The 19,687-nt window shown below is 44.7% G+C and overlaps 1 pseudogene; it reads left to right on the plus strand.

Moving 5' to 3' along the window:
- Window positions 1–6,610: 6,610 nt before the first annotated feature.
- Window positions 6,611–19,391, plus strand: LOC135876294 (centromere protein F-like; annotated as a pseudogene).
- The last annotated feature ends 296 nt before the right edge of the window (window positions 19,392–19,687 follow it).

Here is a 19,687-nt window from a genome sequence, read left to right on the forward strand (position 1 = left end):
CAAGGATGCCTTTTGCAAGCGCTTTAAATCCAGCGCATCTTTGCGAGCTGGCTGCTGGGGGGGGAAGAGGAAAGGGGCCAGGGCCCGTTCTGGCTGAAGCGTTCACGCTTTGCTCCTCTCAGGGGTGTGAAAATGTCCTTGTCAACTGCATTATGGATGGGTGTCAGCAGGGGGCTGGGGAAGTTGATGGGAGGGATGCAGAGCATCACTGGGTGGATCAGTTTAGGGCGCCTCACAGCCGTCCTGTTCTCCTTTGTTAGCTGCATTCAGCGGGCTGCAGGGGGAGTGTAGCAGGAGAACTGGGGGGGCAGGTCTGCCCTTCTTCATGGTGCTAGGATGCGTGTGTGTCTGTCTGCAAATGTCGAAGCCAGGCAGAAAGAGGAGCAGTTTCCTAGTCTACAGCATGAGGCTTGGCGTAGCCTGAGGTGCCCCCAGTTTTGGGTTTGGACAGAGGGTCGTGATAATATAATAGGAAAAATTCCGACTGGCAAGCGGAGCTCTGACTGAAAGGAAAACGTGATGGCTCTCTCCTCCCCCCCCCCCCCCCCATCACAAATCGTGTCAATCCGAGGAGAGAGCACAGCTTGAAGGAGCAGTTATTAAATCAGGCGTCCTTCCCAAACTTAGCCTCACACATCGATTTTTGTCCAGGGGCATATCAATAGCCTCATACAGTGTTCCATGCCCACTACACTTGAAGGGTATTTGCATGCTGGTCTGGTGCTCCCGGTTAGTTAGAACCAGATTCTAGTTTTCTAGTAGCTGAACAGTAACTATTTCATAGCCGTGCACCGAGGCACGAGCGGAGCTTTTTCATTTGGGGCTGCCTTTTCATCCTCTAACCCGCCCCCCCCCCCCCGGGTTCAGGTCCAGTGTATTAATTTCCTAGGTCTGCCTTTCTTCTGACCTGTATTGCATGATTCTTTTCGAATGAGAGTTCCTCTAACCCTGTAGGTTAACCTCCAGCGGGTGCTCAAGAGAAGATCCTATCCCTGTGGAAAATGACACTCCCTCCCTCCTCTGGGGGCATTCCCAGCTTCCAGAGACCTGGGAGAGAGACTTTTGAATCTACATTTAGAAGTAGACTTTCCCCACAACAGCTGAAAGTGGTGTTGCAGCCATTCAAAATATATTAATAATTTTAAATATTGTATTGTTGTTGTTGCAATTTTCCCTCAGGGGACCTTTAAGTGTACGTGATGTGGATTATTCTTATATAATTACTAGTGTAGTTACTTGTAATCACATGCGTTATGGGGCTACTTGATAACACACGCAGGTGATCATTACTGCCCCAGTGGGTTTCTTGTAGCAGTAAACAATCAAATATCCTATGTGAGGACGCTCTACAGAAAAATATCTTTTTATACTGATTCAAAGGAACAGAAGAAAATAGGGAAAATACTGCATGTTAGAACTACACTTGCAGAGTATTTATAGAGGACATATATATAGTAAACAATGCAAGTGTGTGTATGCATGTGTGTTCATATAAATAGCATATTATTAGTCCTAGCAGTAGCTGAAACCAGTCATTCTGTAGTAATATAACATGGTGTACAAGAGAAATGCATTTATAACACAACTATCTATGAACTCTATTTTGAATTAATAGGATCTCTGTAACCTTCTGGCAAGAAGGGTGTACAGCTAAATACACCTCTGTCCAACGCTGTGGACGTTAACATTCTTTTTCTGTTTTATTAGTGGCGGTACCTGACTTGCTGGATCCCAAATCTGCCTCTCAGAACTCCAAACCACGGCTATCGTTTTCTACAAAACCCACAGTGCTCTCGTCACGAGAGGAATGTGATTCGGCTATTAATGTTATGAAATGGAAGACGGTCTCAACGATTTTTCTGGTGGTTGTTGTATATTTAATAATTGGAGCTACTGTCTTCAAAGCCCTGGAGCAGCCACGTGAAACTTCCCAAAGAGCCACCATTGTGATTCAGAAGCAGACGTTTGTATCTGAGCGTTCCTGTGTGAATGCATCGGAGCTCGATGAACTAATTCAGGTCATTCATGCAAAAAAGTAACTTGTTCCTATGTTTTAGAAGAATGAATTCTTCTATAGCAATGGTTCTGTAATAAATGGGACACCGCTGTATCAGCATTTGAGCTGCAAATGTAGCAAGAAGGCTACAGCTGAAAAGTCATTGCTAATTTTTTTTTATGTTCAGTGTGCATTATAGACAACTTTTAAATTGAAGGCTCCTGTGCTAATTAAATGACTATTCATTAGCAATATGTATAATTTAATAGTTCACAAAGGAATGGGTGTATTGATTGAGCCTTACTTGCTTTGTCTATATTGGGAAAGCAGAGCATTGCCAACCATTACCTTAAGAAAGTTCAGATTTATCATTACTTTAGCAAACAATTCTCTCTTTTAGCTGGACATTTATTTCCACAGTTTTTTGTTTTAAATACAGCAAAATAACATTAGCTAGCTATTTCCATTACAAATCTTGTGGGTTTTTTTTTGTTTTTGTTTTTTTAATTTCAACATCGAAAGGCTAAATCCTCAGCTGATATAAATCAGCATCACTCTGTTGAAGTCAGCTTATACCACCTGATGATCTGGCTCATCATATTCTCAGGTGTTTCAAATGGCACCGTGAACTCAGGGGTTGTACCTTATGACTGGAGAATTGCAAATGTAATACTTCTATTTTAGAAAGGGGAAAAAAGGTGATTTGGGAAAGTACAGGCCTTTTAGTTTGGCCTCAATTGTATGCAAGCTCTTAGAACAAATTTTGAAAGTAGTTAAAGACATAGAGGTAAAAAAGGTAATTGGGATAAAATACATGTTTTTACAAAAAGTAGATCGCTGAGAAGATAACTGATTTTCTAGACAAAGGAAATGCATTAGATGTAATCTACCTGGATTTCAGTAAGGCATTTGATTCAATTCCACAGGAGAAATGATTAGTTAAATTGGAGAAGATGGGGATTAATACAAGAATCGAAAGGTGGGTAAGGAACCGGGTAAAAGGAGACTACAACTGGTCATAGTGAAAGGTGAACTGTCAGGCTGGAGGAGGTTACTAGTTGAGTTCCTCAGGAATCATTCTTGGAACCAATCTTATTTAACATTTTCATTAATGACCTTGGCACAAAAAGTGGGAATGAGCTAGTAAAATTTGTGGAGGACACAAAATTGGGATGTATTGCCAATACAGAGAGGACTGGAATGTCATACAAGAAAATTTGGATGACTTTGAAAATTGGAGTAATAGGAATGAGATGAAATGTAGTGGTATAAAGTGCAAGGTCATGCACTTAGGGACTAACAGCTAGAATTTTTGTTATAAACTGGGGACGTATCAGTTGGAAGCAACAGAAGAGGAGAAAGACAGGGATGACTATGTGCTGTCAATATGATGCAGCTGTAAAAAAGGCTAATGCAATTCTAGGCTGCATCAGGCGAGGTATTTCCAGTAGAGTTAGGGAAGTATTAGTACTGTTATACAAGGCACTGATGAGACCACATCTGGAATACTGTGTGCAGTTTTGGTCTCCCATGTTTAAGAAAGATGAAATCAAACTGGAACAGGTGCAGAGAAGAGTTACTAGGATGACCAGAGGCCTGGAGAAGCTACCTTACAAGAAGAGACTTAAGGAGCTTGGCTTGTGTAACCTAACCAAATGAAGGCCGAGGGGAGATCCAATTGCTCTCTATTAATAAATCAGAGGGATAAACACCAGGGAGGGAGAGCAGTTGTTTAAGTTAAGGGCAATATTGGCACAAGAACAAATGAGTATAAACTGGCCATCAATAAGTTTAGGCTTGAAATTAGATGAATGTTTCTAACCATCAAAGTAGAGCCCTGCAGTGGGACTGGGATCCCGTAGGATTGGCTGTCATATTAATGGGAGCGGGTAAAATGTTTTGTTGTGGATGGGATTGGGTGGGCAAAAAAATCAGACTATGATATTTTGTGGGAAAACATTAAATCTCTCATCAGTTGGTCATAAATAGAATTTCAGCAGTGTAAAGCAAGTTTTTCTTTTTTATTAAATAAAGGTTTTAAAACGGAAATTTAAGCGAGAGATTGAAAGAGATTAATGTCTATTATAAGAGGAGTTAAAGTGTTTTTTTACATGGTTAAAGCAAGATTTGTTTTATTCTTTTAGTGGTAAAAATTGTGTCTGAATTCCATTTATATATATAACATATTAACCAATTGTGGTGGGTTGGGTTTTTTTGGTAGCACGGGGGAATCTGTCTCTCTTGTGGGATTTGCACAATCTAAGTTTTTTGCGGCTGGGAGTGGGATAAATATAAAAGAAACAATGCAGGAGCAGGTGGGAGTAGATATTGGAGGCAGGATGGGAGTGGGATTAAAAAAATAGTCCCATGTAGGGCTTCACATCAGATGAGTGAAGTTTTGGAACATCTTTCCAAGGGGAGTAGTGGGGGACAAAAATCCTAACTTGTTTTAAGACTGAGCTTGCTAAATTCACGGAGGAGATGGTATGATGCAATTGCCTACAATGGCATATGGCCCATCCGCAATGGCTATTAGCAAATATCTCCAATAGCACTAGACGGGGAGGGCTATGAGTTACTAGAGAGAATTCTTTCCCAGGTGTCTAGCTCAGGAGTGAGCAAACTTTTTTTTGGCCCGAGGGCCACATCAGGGTTCAAAATTGTATGGAGGGCTGGGTAGGGAAGGCGGTGCCTCCCCAAATAGCCTGGCCCCTGCCCCTATCCACCCCCTCCCACTTCCCGCCCCCTGACTGCCCCCCTCAGAATCCCCGACCATCCAACCCCCCCTGCTCCTTGTCCCCTGACTGCCCCCTCTAGTGACCCCCCCACACCCTAACTGCCCCCCCAGGACTCCCACGCCCTATCCAACTGCTCCCTGTCCCCTGACCGCCCCGACCCATACGTACACCCCTGCAGTGTGACTGCCTACGGCAAATGGCAGGGTGGGGGGCAGTCAGGGAACAGGGGGCATTGGATGGGGCGGAGACTCAAGGGGAGGGCGGTCAGGGGAGGGGGAGCGGGGGAAGTGCTGGGGCTCGCCTCCCTGGCCGGGAGCTCGGGCGCGCCAGACAGGACGGTCTTGTGGGCTGGATGTGGCCCGCAGGCCGTAGTTTGCCCACCCCTGGTAGAGATCAACCTCCCTGAGCCACCCGCTGCAGCCCTGGCTTCAGCTGCGTGTGTAAGCGTGGCCCATAGCAGGCCGCCTGTGCTCACAGGGAGTGTGCTGTGCTGGCCCCAGCCTGCATAGTGTACTGGCCAGTAGGAATAGATTTGCGGCAGACACTCCATAGCAAGTGCCAGCAGGTCACTGTTTCTCAAGCCCTCTTGTGCACACTCCTCCTTGGAAACCTGTTTGTTTGTGTGCAGATCTTTGTTTAGCATCTGCTGACTCCTGTTGCACTGTTTTTTCTTGTGACTGCTGTCAACTGTTGTAAGAAAACTTCTTTCTGTGTAGCAAATGGTGAGCAATTTGGTCTGCTGGTAGGATGTTCTCTCTTTTTCTGGTGCCACCTTGGATGACTTGGCTCCATGTCTAATTGGCAGCTGGTATCAAGCGGAGTGCCCCAAGTGTCAGTCCTGGGGCCGGTTTTGTTCAATATCTTCATTAATGATCTGGAGGATGGCGTGGACTGCACTCTCAGCAAGTTTGCAGATGACACTAAACTGGGAGGAGTGGTAGATAAGCTGGAGGGTAGGGATAGGATACAGAGGGACCTAGACCAATTAGAGGATTGGGCCAAAAGAAACCTGATGAGGTTCAACAAGGACAAGTGCAGAGTTCTGCCCTAGGACGGAAGAATCCCATGCGCTGCTACAGACTAGGGACCGAATGGCTAGGCAGCAGTTCTGCAGAAAAGGACCTAGGGGTTACAGTGGATGAGAAGCTGGATATGAGTCAACAGTGTGCCCTTGTTGCCAAGAAGGCTAACGGCATTTTGGGCTGTATAAGTAGGGGCATTGCCAGCAGATCGAGGGACATGATCATTCCCCTCTATTCGACATTAGTGAGGCTTCATCTGGAGTACTGTGTCCAGTTTTGGGCCCCACACTACAAGGAGGATGTGGAAAAATTGGAAAGAGTCCAGCGGAGGGCAACAAAAATGATTAGGGGGCTGGAGCACATGACTTATGAGGAGAGGCTGAGGGAACTGGGATTGTTTAGTTTGCAGAAGAGAAGAATGAGGGGGGATTTGATAGCTGCTTTCAACTACCTGAAAGGGGGTTCCAAAGAGAATGGATCTAGACTGTTCTCTGTGGTAACAGATGACAGAACAAGGAGTAATGGTCTCAAGTTGCAGTGGGGGAGGTTTAGGTTGGATAGTAGGAAAAACTTTTTCACTAGGAGGTGGTGAAGCACTGGAATGGGTTACTTAGGGAGGTGGTGGAATCACCTTCCTTGGAGGTTTTTAAGGTCAGGCTTGACAAAGCCCTGGCTGGGATGATTTAGTTGGGAATTGGTTCTGCTCTGAGCAGGGGGTTGGACTAAATGACCTCCTGAGGTCCCTTCCAACCCTGATATTCTATGATTCTATGACTTGTCCAAAGTCTTTACAAGTTTGTGTGATTCAGGTTCAGTGATGTACACTTTGTATTAAGGAAAAAAGCTGATATAAAATGAGCTGGGTTGTGGAAGAGTGGTAAAAGGCCTTTCCACGAGGGCCCTTCAGAAGATTCAAGAGCTTGAAAGTCAACTAGACAAGCTTAAAAAAGAACGACAGCAAAGACAGTTTCAGCTTGAATCGCTGGAGGCAGCTTTGCAAAAGCAGAAGCAGAAGGTCATAGTCTTAATGCACCATGTAACTTTTAATACAATTTTGTTCTGTTCATATCCATTCAGAGTGCTGCTGCAAAGATTCCCCTGCCTGTCACTTTGACTATGTCACCTCTCTCGGCGCCCCTCCATTCTCTATTGCAACAAACAAGCTGCTTGTCTTCACTGCCTAGCTCCTTCATGGCCTACCCCAACCTAGGCATCCTTTTTTTCATTCACTATTGAAATGTCAACTCCCGCCTCTGACTGGCCCATAACACATAAATTTTGTTAAATTTTTAAACATGCACCTTTGTGTTTTCTCCCATGCTGACTGTCAACTTATGCTTGGGAAGAGCCCCCCATAACCATCTGCAAAGTCACCTCATCTTCTTTCAAAGTCCTCCTTACAACTCTCCTTTGCTGTGATGCCTACAAAAAACTTGACAAGCTGTGGTCTCAGTACGCAAGCTGCCTATCCCAGTGACCAATGTTGTCTCATTGTTTCCTTGTACTCTCCCCTTTTTTCTTGTCTTGTACTTAAATTGTAAGCTCTTTGGAGTAGGGACCGTCTTTTTGTTCTATTTGTACAGCGCCTAACACAGTGGGGTACTGGTCCATGATGAGGGCTCCTAGGTGCTACGGTAATAGCAAACAGTCACTTATACAATGTGGCTAGAATGCTGTGCAAACGTTAATCTTATGAGGCACAGTGGAAAAAGTAAAATTAAAAAAAAATACCTTTATGTAAATTGTTTTGATAAATTGATTGTACAGGGTGCTTTGTAAAACAAATTATTTCTACAAATGGACATCTGTGAACACTATATAAAAATATAATTTTACCGAAATTGTCATGTTGATAATTTGTGCCCAGTTTCTCATATCAGATACTCATTGGTATTTTGTGAACGATTAGCTCAACTTTTTTTGTACCCAACAACAGGCTCATTCAGAATTTACACCAACTTGTCTATATGAGCGTGGTGGTTTTAAAATATTGGAGTACGTTCTGTTGTAATGGCTTATTAAAAATTGCTGCTTTTATTTTCATAGATTCTTAGGCCAGAAGGGACCACTGTGATCATCCGTTCTGATCTTTTATATAACACAAGTCACAGAACCTCCCAGAAATAATTCCCAGAGCAGATCTTTTAGAGAAATCTTGACTTAAACATTTAAAAATATTATGTACAACAGTAATAATCCCCCACTTATGCATCATCAGCATAGTTTGAACCCCAGACCTTCATCATTGTAGCACAGACTGCTATCACTTGAGCTAAAAGGACATAACTCTTAGGTACAGAGCTTCCAATTTAATCAGGGCTTTAGTCACAAAAAAGCCGTAACACCTAGGTTTATAGCTGATAAGATTAATATCTGCATAACGTCATTGCTGCCATCAAAAAATTGACATACCAGTAAAATGTAGACTATTCACTAACAGTTTTTGTGCTAATACTCACCCTGTGAGCGGTGATTGACACCTGTGTAAAGTAGTGAAGGAAAATGACACTAGCCCACTATCCAGGCCTTGCTGTGTATTCAGTCTTAAACTGTCACTGGCCTCTTGCTCTGGTAGTACTTCTTTGGGACCATTCTAAGTCCAATATCTCATAAACTGTCAGGGATAGGAATGCATGCCGTATACCTTGCAAAGGCTGGGGATATCAAATCTGTTTTCCAATGCTACATAACGCAACACAGATCATGAGAGAGAGGATCTTGAAATTGCATTATTCTGATTACTATCTTGCATCCCTCCTTCAAATCAGACATGGCTGTTCCAGCTGCTATCTTGAGGAAACGCAACTTGAGCATTGATCTCTTACTCTAGTCATTCTGGAAATACTGGTTGCTAACATTGACAGATTTGAAGGGAGAGGAGCAAGATGATGATCAGAGTCATATGGCTTTTAAGTTTAGCTCTTCTGATGATGTGCAAGGGCTGTAAGCACTTTACTGGTCTGGATAGGTGCTTTTTATAGCCAATAAACTCTTCCAAGAACAGGTGTGGGGCCACTGATTAGAGAAATTGTTTTAATATTAATACCTAGGTGGAAATTAAATGACTTGTGGTGACTATGTATTTTGATTTTAAATGTTACACAGGGAAGCCTTGCGATATGGACATTGGTAGAATAGCAATATAGCTTTGCGTGTAACTAAAATTTTCAGTGCTGTCAGGGCTTTGAAATGTAGTGAATAAAAATATTCAAATACCACTTTTTTATAAAGCAGAAATTGTTTATTTTGTAAGTGCTCTCCACGCTTCACTCTGAATAAAGATGTGTATTCCCAGGCTTGATCAAAATCTTAATATATATATATATATATATATAATAATTGACTAATCAAATTAGGTTGAAAATGAAGGAGCAACACTAAAAAGAGAAAACCAGAGCTTGATGGAATTGTGTGATAATCTTGAGAAAACAAAGCAGAAAATTTCACATGATCTTCAAGTAAAAGAATCACAAGTTAATTATCAAGCGGGACAACTAACTTCAAGCAAGAAACAAATTGAAAGACTAGAACAGGAACTTAAAAGGTGAGACCAAACTGTTCTGCTTTAACTGAAGTGTGGCTGTTATCCCATTTAAGTATTATTTTGCTTAGACATGTAAATGACTGACAAATTACTGTCTTTGTCCACTTTATCTTACTTTAACTGTACTCCATATTTAAATAGAAGTTTGAGTTTGTGGCCAAAATTTTCAAACCTGGGTGCCTAAAACAAGGTTCCTGAGTCCCACGTTGTTATACTTATAAGAAGCACAAGGGATCTTTATAGGGAAGAAGGCAGCACGCCGCATTTATTGAGAATACAATGCTTGAATATGCTTTTCAATCTCTCTCACCAGGGCCGGCTCTGGCTTTCTGGCCACCCCAAGCAAAAAAAACCAACCTGCGGCGTGGCCAGAGCCAGGGTGCAGGGGGACTCCCTGCCCTGCAGATGTGCCCCGGCTAGCGGGGGCAGGGGGAGGGAGCGGGGGGGAGAGAGAGAGAAGGGGGGCGGCCAGGGCTTCAGCGGGGCGCTGCCACGTGGCCCCTCCCACCGTGCCCCCTGCCGGGAGGCTCCGCACCACTCCGGTCGGCTGGGAGGGAAGGACGCGGGCTGCCCTGCAGGGCGCTCCCGTCCTCTGCGCCGCTGCCCCCTACAGGGCGGCCGGAGCGGAACAAACAAACAAACAAAAAAAGCGGCCGTGCCACCCTAGGATTGGGCGGAATGCCGCCTCCTACAAGCTGCCGCCCCAAGCACCAGCTTGCTCGGCTGGTGCCTGGAGCCGGCCCTGTCTCTCTCACACACACATACCATGCACACAGTCCTGCCAGTTGATGTTTATAGTTATCAGTCCAGAGTCTGGATCAATCTAGTGGCCAGCCAGATTGGTCGCAGAGGGGAGCAGGGCTCTGTCGGTCGCGATCCAATGCTCCGGGAGTGTGGCAAGACGAACCCCCAAAGTCTTATGGCCAAGCACCCTGTTCTTATAGTCCTTTTTCTTTGTTGAAGTCTATGGATATTGCTGTGTCAGTTTGTGACCGGGTTACTTCTTAATTGGTGTATCTTTTGATGTAAACATTCCAATACACCTCCGAGAGGGTCATCCTGTCCTGGTTCCGATTTAATCAGTTGTCCTTAGGGGTGCCAGCCTTCACCTCAGGGTTGTCAATTTGCCCTTCCTCAACCATGGAGACGCGTTGATGGTTCTTTGGCATCAACAAATCTCGATAAGTGTCTTCGCTCCTCCTTTCTTGACCATCTGCTTAACAATGGCCTTCCCACCTTATCTTTTCCTAATGCATACATTCCTTACTCACTCAAACAGATTGGGAATATAAACAGTAGTATTTTATATCGAGCAAAAAGGTATTGCAAATTAAACCTTGCTAAGGTTTACAATCAATAACCAAGACAATTTACCTTGAGACCCAGGCCTTCAATGTTCCTCTAATCTACTTAACATAGACACAATACAGAATCCTGTCTCTTACTAACTAAATCTTAAAACAAAGAGCTAAAGAGGGCCCAATCTGTAATGCATATGGGAAAACAGAATCTCATAGTCCCAGAGGATCATTTCTTTCTGCTATTCAAAAAGGGTGGCTAGCAGGATGAAATCAAATCATACATTAATTCTTATAGTGCTATATAAAATCCTGCTCCTACAACGTTTAGGCTTCTAAATAAAGTGGTCAGAGAGGGGTTTCACTGCCACACAAAGGAAAAGGAGCTGAGGCAGTGGTACCAGAAGGTGAAGAAAAGAGAAATTTTGGAGCCACCTGCATGACCTCTCTCATAGTGAGCTGGGTGCTATATTCTGGAAGGACCTTACCTCCTCCCTTTAACTCTGTAGATACTCTGTGTGTTCTGGTGAGGAGAAAGAAATCCCTCCCTGGAGCAATGGATGAGCAAAAGGTATCTGGCCCTGACCAGGAAGGGGACAACAAGGAGGGATACAGCAAGGCGGGTGACAGCCAGGGGCTATTTCATACCTAGCCATGACATGCACCAATATGTTTCCTCCTTGGGTGAAGGGAGATTATGGTAGGTGAAAGTGATTATCGCATTAAATAAACTTTTGTCTGCTGATACGCCCTAACTTTTGGCAAATGCATACTTGTGTGCTTACATTGTCAGTTCTTGCCAGACAGTGAGGTGGTGTTTCCCATATATCCTCCACATAACCTCCCACTGTGGCTGCAAACAGTCAGCCATTACTTCACATTCCCCACTTTGTCAGTCGCCCGTAACAGACACTCTGGTTCGGGTTTTTACATTCTCAACCCTCCCAAATTGATCTGCCCCTCACCTAGTTTCTATCAGGAGCTGTACCCAAGTCCAGATCTAGTGTCCACATTATAATCATATCTTCCTCTCAAAAAGACAGACCAGTGTACTGAAAACGATTTTTACTGGGAAGGTTCTAACTGCATCAATAGCAGAGGCCGAGAACGGAAGCAAGCAAACACACATCAGTTGGCACTCCATCAGTTGGTGTCTTGCGGTACTTTGAGGTACAGACAGAGCAGCCTGTTAATTTTTACACACAAAGCTTGCTGGTTTGTGGGCACAATTTCACAGAACTTTTTATCAGTGAGTAGTACGTAAGACTTGCCCAAACATTATGTTGAAGATACGCTTTGGCCAGCCCACCGTGATATGGCACATCCCCGTGCCACTTTGCCAGGACCTCTGAGGGGCATTATTGCAGAAAACAGCATGGCTGCATACTTCCATGGGCAGACTAAGGCCTCTTAAACAGCTCTTTCTTTGTCACTTTGGGATCATCAAGGAGCATGACTTCCTGAAATAAGTGCAGTTGTCTTTATGAAATACTATCCTTTTTCTATATCAGAATGAACCCCATCCCCCCCCCCCCAAAGGCATTGGGTTAAGAAACCCTGATCTACTCTTCATGTAAGGTCTAGCACTCATTATGCCTTAGTAATTTGGTGGCAATCCACATAGTTATGCTGTACAGAGTGGGAAAATCTGAGTAGCTGCAACAGTTATGTCAGGGAAGGCTGCCTCCCTTCCTCTCCACCTAACAGTTCTGTGTTTATCACTAACCTTGATAGTGGGGCTCTCCTCAAGAGTCTCCCTAACACCTCCACAGCTGTCTGGTCACTGTCAGAGCCAAGAGAAAGCGCACAGAGAAGGACATGCTCTGTGAGGTTATGCAGGTCTAAAAGTGAAATGCAAGGGCAATAAGGCAGGGGTGTGAACAGCTGCTGAAGGGGTAGAGGGAGGACAAAAATCAAATATAAATGCTGCTGCTGCTGACCCAGCTGCTCAAATGAATTGTTGATCAATTATTGATTAAGAATCTCACTGCATTAGTTCACCCACTCCAAAGCATGGATAAATATAGGGTGTTGGCAGGGATTTGGCCCCCTCATCCCCTTATGTCAGTTCCCGGTGTATTCTACTCCCATGGACAACATGTCAGGGAACAAAGAACTTTGATTACACGTACAGTCATCCGTGATGCACTGACATCCAGTCTGCATGTTGTACTTGTACCTAGTCAAGTTATATAGCTAGTAAAGTCAATTATAAGTTATCTTTTTTTTTGTATGTCTAGCATGCCGTGGTGGTAATAACGTACATACTTGAAAGTTGGTGCAACTTTATTGTGACTTTTTGGTATTGCAGTGCTAGAAAGTAATATAACCAGAAAGGCTTCCATACCTCTTAAAAAAAAAAAGTCAATGCATGTATATTACAGAAGTGCTAGCCTTTATTGAGTCTAGAAATACACCACCTGTACTATGCTGATGGTCATAGAAACTGTCAATTTTCCATACTTCAATAACAAATTCCTTAAAAGTAATGTATATCACAAAAAACACACCTGTTCTATTAATAGCTTCATAGAAACAGGGTTAGGCTATTACCTACTGTCGAAGTAAGCTTTTAAAGCTTCCTTTACCTGAACTGTGTTAGCAATGCATCTGTTAGCTAGCCTATTTTAGATCCAGCCCGTCCACCTCACTCATCCACCCTGGCAATAGGGTCTCTCAGATAGTGCTTCATGCTGTGCATTGCATAAGAACTGAGAATGTTTTACTTGTTGATATGGAGCTTTGGCATGAGACCCCTCCACCTATCCTGTTGTCTTCCAACTCTGCCCACTTCACATTCCTTCTTCAGCTGCACAGGTGAGAGTCAAATCTTTCCTTGCTTCTGTCTAGCTTGCTAGTATATGGTTTCTTAAGCCAGAGAATTAAGGGTAGGCAGTTTCCATAAACTATGATCGGCACAGAAATGTCATTAATTCCAGTTGGATGGAGTAGGGAGTCTGCTTTCAATATGTCAAAAAGCACAGTGTTTCTAAAGCCGTGGTTGTCCTGAATTTCTCTGAACCAGCCAGTGTTTGTCAGTAACGTGTCCCTTCTGATCTACCAAGGCCTGCATAAATTTTGAAGGTACCTTTTTTTAATATGCTCAGAAGCTGAGAAGGGGGAGCACAGAATGGGGATGCTTTTTTGTCTTGCATACCTCAATGATGAGTTTCCTTACCATTGATCTTTTTTTGTAACACCAAATTGATTACCCCACTAATTGATAGCAAACTGGTGTTGTAAGATTCCATAGGGCAATCACCACTTGTTTCCCCACTGTAAGGGCAGCTCTCGCCTTGCTGTTTCTGTGCTGGGGGAGTGGGGTGAGCTGAGCATGCAACTCTAGGAATGAACTTCTGCGTCTAAATGTTCTAGAACCACTGATTGTCCCACCACTCATTAGACAGGCTCAAAACTCCCACTCCACCAAATGTGGTTGTCCCATGAATAGCCTCTGCATTTATTTTCCAGTTAGACTCAGTTGAGTCTTTGAATGCTGAGTCTTTGGGAATATAACACTAGAATGCCTATCCAGAGTGCAGCATGTTTTTGCCAATACAATTCAATGCTATGTAGACATCATGCCAGCAGAAGTGGCAGAGTGTAAAATACACTTTACCAAAATAGTTTTGGCAGTGTCACCATGACAACAGAATTTTTACCACTGCGACTTTCTAGTGCAACTTTTTAGAGAGACAGGCTTGAAAGTCTTCACCTAACACTCTATATTATATTAATGAGAGTGATAAAGTTAAAGAGTTTGGAGGTTATATGACCCTGTAGCGGGCTGCTTACCCCGCTCCTGCCCTGAAGGGCCTAAAACAGCCCTGGGGGAAGGTTGTGTCTGGGAGCTGCTAAGCTGGGCTGATTGGGGAAGCAGCTGCAGCTGGGCCACGCCCCAATCAGGCCTCAGCTGGCTCTATATAAAAGGCTGGGAGCCAGCAGCCTCTCTGCCTTCAGAGAGAGAGAAGAGCTTGGCTGCAGGGAGCGAAGACAGAATACCTGGGTGGAGCACGGCTGGGGAAAGGCTGAGGAGCTGGGAGGTCCAGCCTGGATAGCCCCAGGCTGCGGCCTAGTAGGAGGCCAAGGGGTACTGGGGGTTGCAGAGGGCAGCCCATAGGTAGGCCAAGGCAGCAGGTCCAAACACAACCTTGCCTGTGATGAGTGGCCTGTACTGCTGTCTGCCCCAGGGAGTGGAGGCTAGATGGTGACTGGCAGTGGCCTTATTCTGAGGTGAGGTAGGGATAGTGGGTGGGGGTTCCCTGGAAAGGGGAGACCCTAGTACTGAGGGGTGTACTGCCAGGGGGCAGCACCCCAAATAAAAGGGCACCAGGGTCCGGCAGGGACATGGGGGCCAGAGGACAGGTGGACCACTGGCCTGCAGGGGGTGCTCCAGGATGCTGGAAGAGCTAATTCCCGAGATGACCAGCAGGAGGTGCTGCAGGGGTGAGTCCGGACCTCCTCTACACGTGGTGGAGAATGTAGGCATAGCGGTCCGCCCCTGACACAAGGGGCAAGTGCAAGGACTGTGGACTATTGCCCAGAGCAGAGCCTTGAGCAATCAGAGAGTGGAGAAGAAATGAAGGACTATTATTGGAGAGCCTGTGTGGCCCGTCTTGCCGAGCAGCAAGCGGGGCTGCTTCAGCTGCTGCGGGGGAGGGCACAAGGCACTCATTGGGGGCCAGGCACCTTGGGGAGGAGGCCGGTGCCAAGGCTGAGGAACTGTTGCTCCTGTGGGGAGCTCCACCTGGGACACGATGGACCTAGGCGAGAGCCCCCTGTAAAGCTAACAGGGGGGCTCCAAACTTGTTGGGCCTGTGAGGAGCCTGGGCACAGGAAGAGGGAGTGCCCTCACTGGACTTGCAGGGCCCAGGCTAGCCCTGAGGTGGACAGGGGTGAGCACTGGCTGTGCCTCCTGTGCCACAAGGGGTGCTGGGGAAAGCGGCCTGGCCCCCAGAGAAGGAGGGGGAGGCCGCAGGACTGGGCCGGGTCCAAGACTGCCCTGAAGGAGGGGGTGGTGATGACCAGGGCCCTAGAAAGGGGATTGTCTGGGACAGGGAGGCCCCAGACAAACCTGGGATCCCATGGGGGAGCTGAGAGAGCTACTGTGGGGACCCAGACAGAGGAGCAAGTGAGCAGGCTGTTCCAAACACTGGAGAGCCTGTGGCAGGAGAGAGACTTCCTGTGGGCTCAGCTGAGAGGGGTGCTGGGAAGATAGACACTCCCCCACCTCAAGATCCCCTCCACCCAGGGGTGTGTGTAGCGGGCTGCTTACCCTGCTCCTGCCCTGAAGGGCCTAAAACAGCCTTGGGGGGAGGTTGTGGCTGGGAGCTGCTAAGTTGGGCTGATTGGGGAAGCAGCTGGGCCAGGCCCCAATCAGGCCTCAGCTGGCTCTATATAAAAGGCTGGGAGCCAGAAGCTCAGCAGTCTCTCTCTGCCTTCAGAGAGAGAAGGCCTGGCTGCAGGGAGCTAAGACAGAGTACCTGGGTGGAGCAGGGCTGGGGAGAGGCTGAGGAGCTGGGAGGTCCAGCCTGGATAGCCCCAGGCTGCGGCCTAGTAGGAGGCCAAGGGGTACTGGGGGTTGCAGAGGGCAGCCCATAGGTAGGCCAAGGCAGCAGGTCCAAACACAACCTTGCCTGTGATGAGTGGCCTGTACTGCAGTCTGCCCCAGGTAGTGGGGGCTAGTTGGTGACTGGCAGTGGCCTTATTCTGAGGTGAGGTAGGGATAGTGGGTGGGGGTTCCCTGGAAAGGGAGACCCTAGTACTGAGGGGTGTACTGCCAGGGGGCAGCACCCCAGATAAAAGGGCACCGGGGTCCAGGAGGGACATGGGGGCCAGAGGACTGGTGGACCACTGGCCTGTAGGGGGCGCTCCAGGATGCTGGAAGAGCTAATTCCTGAGACGACCAGCAGGAGGCGCTGCAGGGGTGAGTCCGGACCCTCTACAGACTCTTAGGGGGATTGTTGTACATACAGCAGTAGCTTCATAAAATGGACTTTTAATAAAACAATTTAATTATGAACATTTGGGGAATCTGCCTATGTACAGTTTACAAATTGTTTGATATAGGAGACCCTGTGTCAGACTGCAAACTCCATTTTGAATGTGGGTCTTTTAGCCTCTGTCTTTTTACTTCCATCTTGGACTAAAATTCCAAGTGGTGGGGGCATGGGGCTATCAGTGATAGGCTGTTAAACTTTGATGATCATTTAAATGGAGCAGCCTGGGACAAAGCAAGGGCTACCATCCAGGCTAAACTAGTTTTTCAAAATCTGAATTCTAGGAGTGATGGTAACTAAGCAACAGAATCTGTGGTAAGGTACTTTCATTAGCTGATGAGGCTGATTGGGAGTCACCTGACAAAGAAGGGGGAGATAATAAGAGGGTTTCTAACGAACCCTGGGGAGGGGGCAAGGAGAAAAAACTACAGATACTCCATGATTCAGGGGAGAAACCATGTGCAGGAGGGCAGAGACAGGAAGAATCCTGAACTAGAGGACTGACCTAAGTCCAAAGAATGCTCTAAGAGTGGTGAGGAAATTGAGGCAGGGAATTGTGTATAGGGTTTTATTATTTTTTGTCCAGATCTGTATACTACTTGTGCTTGCCAACAGAGAGTGGTTTTTGGGAACCCTTGTAAAGTCTGTCTGTTTTCAACTACTACATATCATTGAAGAGGTGAACTGTGTACCCATAGTGCCCACAATGTTGAAGCTTTGGGAAAAGGGTGTGTTTAAGTCTGCGGGGTCAGTGCTGGCCTGGGTGCTTAAGACAGCTAGGTAGTGTGGTCCTATTTCTGGGAAGTGGAACTAGGAGCCTGTTCCCTGGAAGTGTACCAGAGAAGCAAAGGGAAAAGGCAGTTGCTGCAGCCTATTCAGGCCAAGAGTAGCTTAAGTGCACAAATCAAGCATATTGGGACCCAAACACAGCAGTCTTGTGAATATCCAGCAGAGGGAGCTTTATCAGAGCTGTGACTGGATAATCATTGTAATTGCTGTTCATCCATGTGTCCTTTTTGTGTATAATTCTTTTAGTTTTCAGTCTTCTGAAATATTAAACCTTGAGTGTATATATAAAATATAAACAAATTGTCTCTTTCATATAAGAACAAATTTAAACAACAACCCAATATCACTAGAAGTGAAAGTACAGATTCCGATATTTATTTGAAGGTGTCGTATTGTCATCTAGAATCCTATTTTTAGTGATATATCTTTATTATGCCTAATTTTATATTTCTTGAGGAACACACTGAATGGCAATTTTGGCATTTGGGGCTCTTAATGTATGATTGGGGCCCTATTTGTTTCTGTAACTAATTGCACTTCGAATTCTCTTTTAAACAGGTACAAATCTGAACTTGAAAGAAGTTAGCAAACATTGATTACAGGAGACTTATCATTCAGGAGTACACCACAGAAGAATTTTGCTGCTCCTTTAACACCAAATCAAAATCACAATGGTAACACCCCCCCCCTGTGTCTAGTATGCAATTGAATAAAATTTAAATTCCTTTGAAAGTACATGTCACTCTAGAAAGCATAAAAGAAAACAAAAGGTGAATGAAGAAAACAGCTGACCATGTGTTAGGCTTATAATCTGCTAATGTCTATAATTTTCCAATATTTGAAAATTAATTCTCATGAGTGAATATGTAGGAATTTATGGGAGCATGCTTTGAGTCCAAGAACATGCTTTGTCTTGATTCTTGGGAGGTACAAATGCAGATACTAATATGGACATAACATATGTACATCCTAACTAATTATGTTCTACAACAAAATATTCAGGTGAAGTTTTCATTAAAAACAATTGAAATTCAGTTTCGCTGGCTGGCGAATCGGGGGCTTGAGGGATTTAGTAGTAAGTGCTCAGAGTTCAAAATGCTTACTGTGACAATGTACCATCGCACAATTTGCTTGAGTTTAGGGTTGTGAAATTCAGAATCTACAATACAAAACACACAAATTTCATGGACACTAAAACAAGGTATTGCCATTTGACTTGCATTTGGCTACCTGACTAACTGGACTTGGAGATCAGTCCTTGTTCTCATTTGAAAGCTGAGATTTCAGATGCTTTCGGAAGATGCAAAGCATTCTGGCTATGGTGTTCCTTGAGAAAGTGGCTGCTACAGTTATGAAGGAAGTGGAGAGAAGCAAGATAGGAATCTGAGTGATGTGACTTTAGGCTGAGTTTTAAATGTGTGGTGAGTCCCATTAGCAAGAAGTTAGGTGTCCAACTCCCACTGACTTTTTTTTATTTTTAAGCTCCTTTGAATCTCAATGCCTGATTTTTCAGTCATGCTACAAACGAATGTTAATGCTAGGGGAACGATGGGAAAAAATTCTTCTTTCAGGCCATATTACAATATACATTTGTACCCCTGGTATTGGTCCCTCAGTCTAGTGGTTGCATTTTCATTGTGGCACTGAGTTCCAGATCTCAGTTTTCAGTCCCTGAACTATTCAGTTTTATTGGTTTTAGAACTCCCTTTGAGTCGTTGTCTTAATATCACTAGAGATTAATGAGGGCTGTTGCTTTTATCACCCTTGTCTAATATTAGACATAAGAAATGGAATAGGAAAGATATTATGAATAAAATGAACCAGATTATTAGCAAATATTCATTGTCAATTTGTAGATTCTAAGTTTGAAGAACTCCAAGAAAAATACAATAAAGAAGTTGAAGAAAGAAAAAAGCTGGAGGCAGATCTGAGATCTATCCAGATTAAAGTATCATTTGAAATGGGGATCAAGTATCTCAGCATTATAACTTCATTTAATGTGTGAAATGGAGAAAGGTGCAGTTCTTCAAAATTAGCCATATGATTTTTCAGGGAAACTGGTAAAATTAAATTTGCTCACTGTTCATGCCATTGAGATTAAAGTATAGATTTAAGAAGAGTAAGCAGTGGGTATGTTTAATTTCCTGGCAGAATTTTCTAAAAGTGAGTACTAATTAGAATACACAAAAAGGACTTTTTAAACCTACTGTTTTCATGTAAATAATCTCACAGTATTGGGGGCCCTTCGTCCTTTAGTCAAAAACCCCATTCAAATGTTAGATGTATTGGAAAACCAAGTTC

This window comes from Emys orbicularis, chromosome 3 (assembly GCF_028017835.1).
Source record: "Emys orbicularis isolate rEmyOrb1 chromosome 3, rEmyOrb1.hap1, whole genome shotgun sequence".
Classification (NCBI taxonomy): Eukaryota; Metazoa; Chordata; order Testudines; family Emydidae; genus Emys; species Emys orbicularis.